This window comes from Eriocheir sinensis, chromosome 15 (assembly GCF_024679095.1).
Source record: "Eriocheir sinensis breed Jianghai 21 chromosome 15, ASM2467909v1, whole genome shotgun sequence".
Classification (NCBI taxonomy): Eukaryota; Metazoa; Arthropoda; class Malacostraca; order Decapoda; family Varunidae; genus Eriocheir; species Eriocheir sinensis.
This window is the reverse complement of record NC_066523.1, coordinates 890,001-897,500: the sequence shown is the minus strand read 5'-3', so window position 1 is coordinate 897,500 and position 7,500 is coordinate 890,001.

Here is a 7,500-nt window from a genome sequence, read left to right as displayed (position 1 = left end):
AGGCATTGTTGAAGCAGCTACACACCACCAAATTTGATATCCAGGCCCGTAATCTCAGACGCTCCCACCTCTCACATAAACTCTCTACTTCCAAAGGCCGAAAATCAATCGCGTTCCAAGGAGTGTTTTTGTAGGATCACGGCACAAAAGAATGATCAATCTACCAGAAGGGTCATAAAACTACCTCTGCAAATGCCCAAAACTCCTACGAAAGCCTTGACAAATTTGTGTGAAGCTTGGCAGCCGCAATGTTTAAGAATATGGCCCTTGTTTATATTTGGGAGGGAGGGGTCAGTCAGCAAGGCGGCGGAGTAGATTAAAACTGGGCGAGGTTGACAAAAGTGTTGGGTTGGGGCGAGGTGGACCAAACATATTACTCCGCGCCATTAATAAAGGATCTACACACCCCTTATAAGATATCTGTTCATCTCTACGGGGCGAGGGGCGAGCAGGGCGGCGGAGTACATCATAATTGGGCGAGGTTGACAAAAGTGTTGGGTCGGGGCGAGGTGGGCCAAACATTTATTACTCCCCGCCTTGTGTTGGCTAACAATCTCCCCGGGGACTCGTGCGCCCGCCAGCCCCGCGCCGGCCCCGTTTTATCATACGGTGATGGTATTATTATGGTAAGTATGGGTTGTTTGGGGAGGTTTTTTCCAGCGCGTAAATATCTCCCGGGGTAAAACAAGAGGGAACTTTGGGCTAAGGGAAGGGACAACAGTGACCTGAGTTTCCCTCCTGGACGGTAAATATTTGGTGCTGGAAACTTGCTTGGGTGGAGGGACGCCAACTCCACCACCACCACCACTACCTCCTCTATCTCTCTCTTTCTCTCCCTCTTTCTCTCTCGTTAGCGCTGCCCAACCTTTCCCTTCAACTAAAGACATAAAGCTTCCATCAGACGAGGCTCGGTATTCTCAGACGCTTCGGCCTCTCACACCCACCACCTCCAAAGGCCGGAAAAGAAGATGAATCGGGTTCTCGTGAGTGTTAGATTATCACGCTCATGGTACATAGATAGAAACCTTGTCTAAACTACCGCCCAGGGTCATGAAACTACCTTACCCATGGAAATGCCCCGCCTCTACTCCTACGAAAGCCTTGTCTAATGTGTGTATTCTTGGGCGCCGACATGTTTAAAATAATATGGTCCTTAACTTCACGACAACTTGAACACAGTCACAAGAGAATAACGGCGAGATAGATTCAAAATAGATATATTCGCATTAGATTCACCGTAGATAGAACTCCCTCTCCGCTACACAATATAACTTACACAGAACACATTGCGCTCTCCAATCCTTTCTTCATTCCTGGTGTTATGGAACTTAGCGAGTAGAGTAACAGGTAAAGCTATAGTAGTCATCTGCTTAACTTCTCAGTGGACTTGGGAAATAGTTATAATGGGAACCTGATACGTTTAAGAATATATACTCAATTCCTTCCTACTTCCATTCATTTGAGAGTTGACACATATTCCCGCAATAAAGAAATGAAGTCCAAATGCAATACAAGATCAGATTAAACCGACGATAAGGAGACGGACGAAGCATAAGAAAACCATAGCGGATAATTGACTCTTTCTTCTTTTTCCCCCATCCTAAATTATTGAAGGTGGAGAGGAGAGGGAAAATGGGAGGGATGGAGAAAAGGGAAAGAGGGAAGAAATATGAGGGAGAGAGAAAGAGAGGAGGGAGAGGAAGATAAATGAGAGGGGAAAAGAGAAGGATAGGAGCGAAGGAGGGGAGAGGAGAGAGGTGAAGGAAGACAGAGAGGAGAGAAGAAGGGGAGAGGGTAGACGAGAAAGGGGAGAGAGGGGAGATAGGAGAGAAAGGGACAGAGAGAGTAGAAAGGGGAGAGGGGACACGGAGGGGAGAGGGAAGGGACAGGGAGGAGGAGGAAGGGGAGAGAGGGGACAGGGAGAGAGAGGGAAAAGGGACCGGGGAGAGAGAGAGCACAGTGGAGGAAGGGGAAGGCAGAGGAGGGAAGGGGGAGAGAGAGAGGGGGGGGGTCGAGGGGAGAGCAAACAGCAGGAGTATTTCCCCTCTAATAACGCACGTGATAAAAATTAAATGATAATCACAATAATTTAACGAGTAATTACTGCTACTTCGCATTAATTCGCCCAAATGAGGTTACGGGGTTGATCACCATGCATGCTTTAGCTCCATTAGCCCCCCCCCTCTACCCCCCCCTTAACCCCCTTCCTCTCCTCTCCCCTCTCTCCCCTCCTATCCCCTTCCTGTCACCTTCCTTCCTCTTCCCCTCACCTCTCCCTCCTCTACCTCCACGAATGCTCACTTCTTTTTCCTCTTCTTCCTCCTCCTCCACCTCCTCCGTTATTTCCCTCCTTTCCTCCCCTCACCATTCCCTCTCCTCTTATTCCTTTTCCTTCTCCTCCTCCTTCTCCTCCTCCTCCTTCTCCTCCTCTTTATACTACTACTACTTCTACTACTACTACTACTACCATTAACCAGAACGCTACTAATATCAACACCAATACTACCATCACCATGTCATCACCACTGTTTTCCTTTGTTATACACCATCATCACCACCACCACCACCATCACCACCACCACCACCACCATCACCAATTCGTCATGACCTACTCTGTCCATGTTGCAACTCTACACCACCACCACCACCACCGCCCAACACCATTTCTCAACACCATCACTTAACACCACAATGCATCACACAGCTATACATCATTACTGCACCACCACCATCGCCACCATTATCACCACCATCACCACCACCATAAAACTACCACCCCGCCATTACCATAATAATTACCTCGATGACATCACCACCACCACCACCATCATATATACAACACCATTACCAGTATCACCACCATCATCACCACCACCAACAACAACAACTCACACACACACACACACACCATTCTCGTTCGTGAAACTCCTACTATTACACCACCACCACCAATACCACCACCAATACCACCACCCGCCAACACACCACCACCACCACCACCACCCTCACCACCCAAACAACATTCGCTCTCCAACAAATAAGCGAAAAACTAACAAATGTAAATTGAACACTGCGCCACACGGGGAGTTCTGACGTTACAGCAATTGAACGGCGGGGAACACAAGGCCCGCCCCGCCCCCGAACGTACCGCTCACACTCCCACGCAATGACGAGGGACTTCCGACTACAAAGGCAACGTGGGGCGGCATTGTGTTCCCCCGCGCGGCTCAATGGTTGGTCGTATGCAGCCAAAAGTCATCGGCGTGATCACTCTGGGCGAGGAACGACAATTACATATGAAAAACGAGCATGACGGATCGCTGACCACCGGGGTTCAGGTCATTTATCCCATTTTTATTACGTATGTCATCATTTCCACGGGTTAATTGTTTTGATTGGGCGACACGCAACACGCCGCGGCCCACTCGCTGCCGCGTTATGGAGCTGCGCCTCATCATCAGACTCGCCGGAAAATCATCGTGGCGCCGGCCGAGCGTCGTGTAAACAACCCGAACAGAAGTTAATCAAGGCTAGAGGTCGACGTGCCATATGCCGCGACCCCTCACTGGCGGAGCTGCCGGGCTGTTGGGAGGCTTTCTGGAGGTCGGGGAAGGGGAAGGAGGTGCTCTCACGCCTTCACGCCCTAACGCACTCACGCCCTAATGCCCTAACCCATGATTTGCGAAACTTGCGTCTTAGCCAGGCTGTTGGTGTTCTCTTGTGGGAGGAGGTGCAGGCATTGGTGCTCTCACGCTCTCACGCCCCTACGCCCTCACGCCCTCACACATGACTGGCGGAACTTGCTTCATTGCCAGATTGTTGGTGTTTTGTTGTGGGGCGTTTAGGAGGTGGGGAAGGTGTTCTCACCCCCTCACGCCCTCACACATGATTTGCGGAACTCACGCTCCTGACAGATTGCTGGACTGTCGGTGTACTGTAGTGTGCCTTTTAGGGGGTCGGGGATGGGGCCAAGGCGTCGTTGCTTTCACGGTTGGTTCCTTTTGTAAAGAAAGTGAACATTAGTCAGTCACGGTTAGGTCGACGTACCATATGCTCCGTCCGACACGACCTGCAGGATTCGAGCTTCTGACAGACTGTTGGTGTTTTGTTGACGGGCTTTGAAGCGGTCGAGGAGAGGACAGAGTAGTTGCTTATACGGTAAACAAAATACACAAGTTAATCACGGTTGGGTCAAGGCAACATATGCTCTGATACGACTTGCAGAACATATGTCGCTGAGAGACTCTTGATGTTCTGTTGGGGGTCTTTCAAGAGGTCGGGGAGAGGACAGAGACCCCGCTGCTTTCACGGTAAACAAAATAAACAACGCAGCATATGCTTTGACACGACTTGCTGGTCCCACGTCGCTGAGAAACTGTTGATGTCCGTCGTGAGGCTGTTGAGATGGGGACGCTGGCAGTGAGGCGCCGCTCTTCACACCTCTACATCAACACCCTCACGTCAATGCAGGTAAATTAAGGTTAGGTCATCGCAACATCTGCCCCGACGGTTGATTTGTCGAATTCGCCGCTGACAGACTGTTGGTGTTACTTTGTGTGGGGGTTAGGAGATCAGGAGGGGGAAGGAGGGGTGGAGGCGTCGCTGCTCTCACGCCCTCACGCCCCTGCAGGTTGGTGACTCATGTAAACAAGGCGAACATAAGTTAATCAAGGTTAGGTCAACGTGCCATATGCTCCGAGGCGAATTGCTGAGGTCCCGACGCTGCCAGACTCCTGTTCTTAGCGGAGCTTGTATAGGCGATTGAGGCGGCACTGTTCTTACTCTCCCTTCCTCTCCTTTACGTCCTTACCCTTCGTCAGGTTTGTATAGGCCCTTAGAAAAGCTTTAAGAAGACCACCAGTGACCAGGAGACGCCACTAGTACCATATGGCAACTTCAGCCCCTCTCCTCGTCGCCCTCCACACCCGATCTTCTTTTGTTTGCTCGCCATTTAATTTCCCGCCCAAATGTGTCACTTGACTCTCTCCCCCTTGGCCTGACTTACCCCCCCTCCCGCCCCTCGCTCTCCTCCCCTCTCGCACTCACTCCCCTCCCAGTGTTCTTGATCCTCTTCGTGAGTGTTTGAGCCCCGGAAGAAACGATGCACGGGTTTAATTGTAGTGTTGAGTCTTGTTAACACGAGACTTTGGAGTGTTTGATCTTATGCGTTGAGTAAGAATGGACAGAGGAAGGCGGTGGTGGTGGTGATGGTTCTGGTAGTGAAGGAGGTGAGAAACGATGTACTGTCTGGTTATAGAGTTGAATCCTGTTGAATAGAGACTTGAAGCTTATACACTATTTGTTACTATGTCGGTAATGGAAAGGCAGGGAAAGGAAGGGGGCGGTGGTGGTAGTGGTGGTGTTAATGGGTAGTATTTTAAAGCCTTTTAATTCATCTATAATATCTTAAAGAGTAAAATGGCGCACAGCATGCCTCTCTGATAACGCTGCTTGCCTACCAAAAGAGATAACAAGAATAGGAAACTGAATAAGAGAGTGACATGATGGAGGTGAGGATACAAGCTACTGAGTTGGATACAGATTTCGAAATTGGATGAATCTATTATTAAAAGAAGTGGTCTGGTGGTGGTGGTGAACAGAAGAGGAAGAAAGAAGAAAGGAGGTGAAGGTAACAATGGTGAAGAAAGCGAGTAGAGGCGAATGGCGAGTGGTGATTGAAGGCGAGTGGCGAGGAGCGAGTGGCGGGCGGCAGCGGAGTCAGGGGCACGGGGCCATTGACGCGGGCCATATGTTTACCTTTGTTGCTCCTGTGATTATGTTCCGCTCGTCGACTCCCTCCACTCATGCCTCCCCCTCCTCCTCCTCCTCCTCACACCACGCCCTCCTCCTCCTCCTCCTCTTCCTCCTCCTGCTTTCCCTCCCTCCATACACTCTCTCCTTTTTTTTTTCCAATCGCCCCTTACCCCTACCACCCAAGTCATACCTCTCCCTCCTCTTCCTCTCCTCTCCCTTCTTCCTTCCCTTCTCCTACCACCCTTTCTTCTCCCTCCTCTCCCTGTCCCTTCCCTCTCTCTCCTCTCCTTTCCTCTCCCCTCCCGTCCCTTTCCTTCCTTCCCTTTTCTCTCCCTACTTGAGGCGAGGACAATAGCGATTTTAATTGATTTACTACTCGCGAGAACAAGTGTTGTAATTGCTAATCTTTATGGCCGTTTACAGCAGCAGGTCTTGAGGGAGGGAGTGCACGGCGGAGGAGGAGGAGGAGGCAGATGCAAGAAGAGCTGGGCACACACACACACACACACACACACACACACACACACACACACACACACACACACACACACACTTCATAACCCTTCTGTGGGCTGCCATGCATCTTAACACAAGACTCGCTGCATTGAAAACCATTATTCATTGTTAGTCGGTTAGCAGATGAATTTATTAGCAGCCTCACGACCAATGCAGCGTAATGAAGAGTGAAAAGGCGCCCGTTGAAGCCTTGTCCGCTCTCTCTTCCCTTCTCCTCCTCCCCTTATCTATGCCTATGCAGTTTATCATGGGACGCAATGCACCCCGAACAGCCCCGCTACCACGCACACACACACGCATTGTCAGCCACCCGGGAAGGACACCACTCGCTCGTTAACTCGCTCTGGAGAACCGATTTATGGCTCCCGATCTTTGCACACGTGTTTCTTTGATTTTATTTGCATTAAGTTGTATTTGTTTATATAGTAACATTCAGCTGATTTGAAACGGGGAAATGAAACTACCATTACTACATATCCTCTTCCTTCTCCTTCTCCTCCTCCTCCTCCTCATCTTTTTTTCATTCATTTTAGTCGCATTAAGTTGCATTTGTCTAGTAACCTTCAGCTTATTTGACATGAAGAAATTAAACTTCCATTACTACATATCCTCCTCCTTCTCCTTCTCCTCCTCTTCCTTTTTTCATTCATTTTAGTCGCATTAAGTTCCATTTGGTTAGTAACGGTCAGGCTGTTGAAACTACTGAATGAAACAAATAAACTGTATATGTGTTGGGCTAATTTTCATGTTGGGCTAATTTTCACGTGTTGGGCTAGTTTTCATGTTGGGTTAATTTTCATGTTGGGCTAATATTCATGTTGGGCTAATTTTCATGTGTTGGGCTAAGGGAGCAGAGGAAAGGAAAAGAAAAGAGAAGGAAAGAGATGAAGAATGAAAAAGGGGACAAACTTATACATTCACACACATATCAACACCCCCATCTCACTCCACACGGACACACATACAACCAATCACGAGTCTGGCACATGATCAGGCGGTGGCGAATCACACACGTTACTCAGTCTGAAGAACTAGCTACCACTCAGTATAGGGCTGTATTGGTAAACATTTCGTTGGCCAAGTTCAATATTTGACAAGACTTTCGTAGGAGTTTGCGGCATTTCCAGGATCAGTTTTATGACCCTGGTGGTAGTTTGATCCTTTTTCCGTACCGTGAACCTAAAGAAACACACATTAGAATCTGATTGACCCCTTCTTTGACCTTTAGAA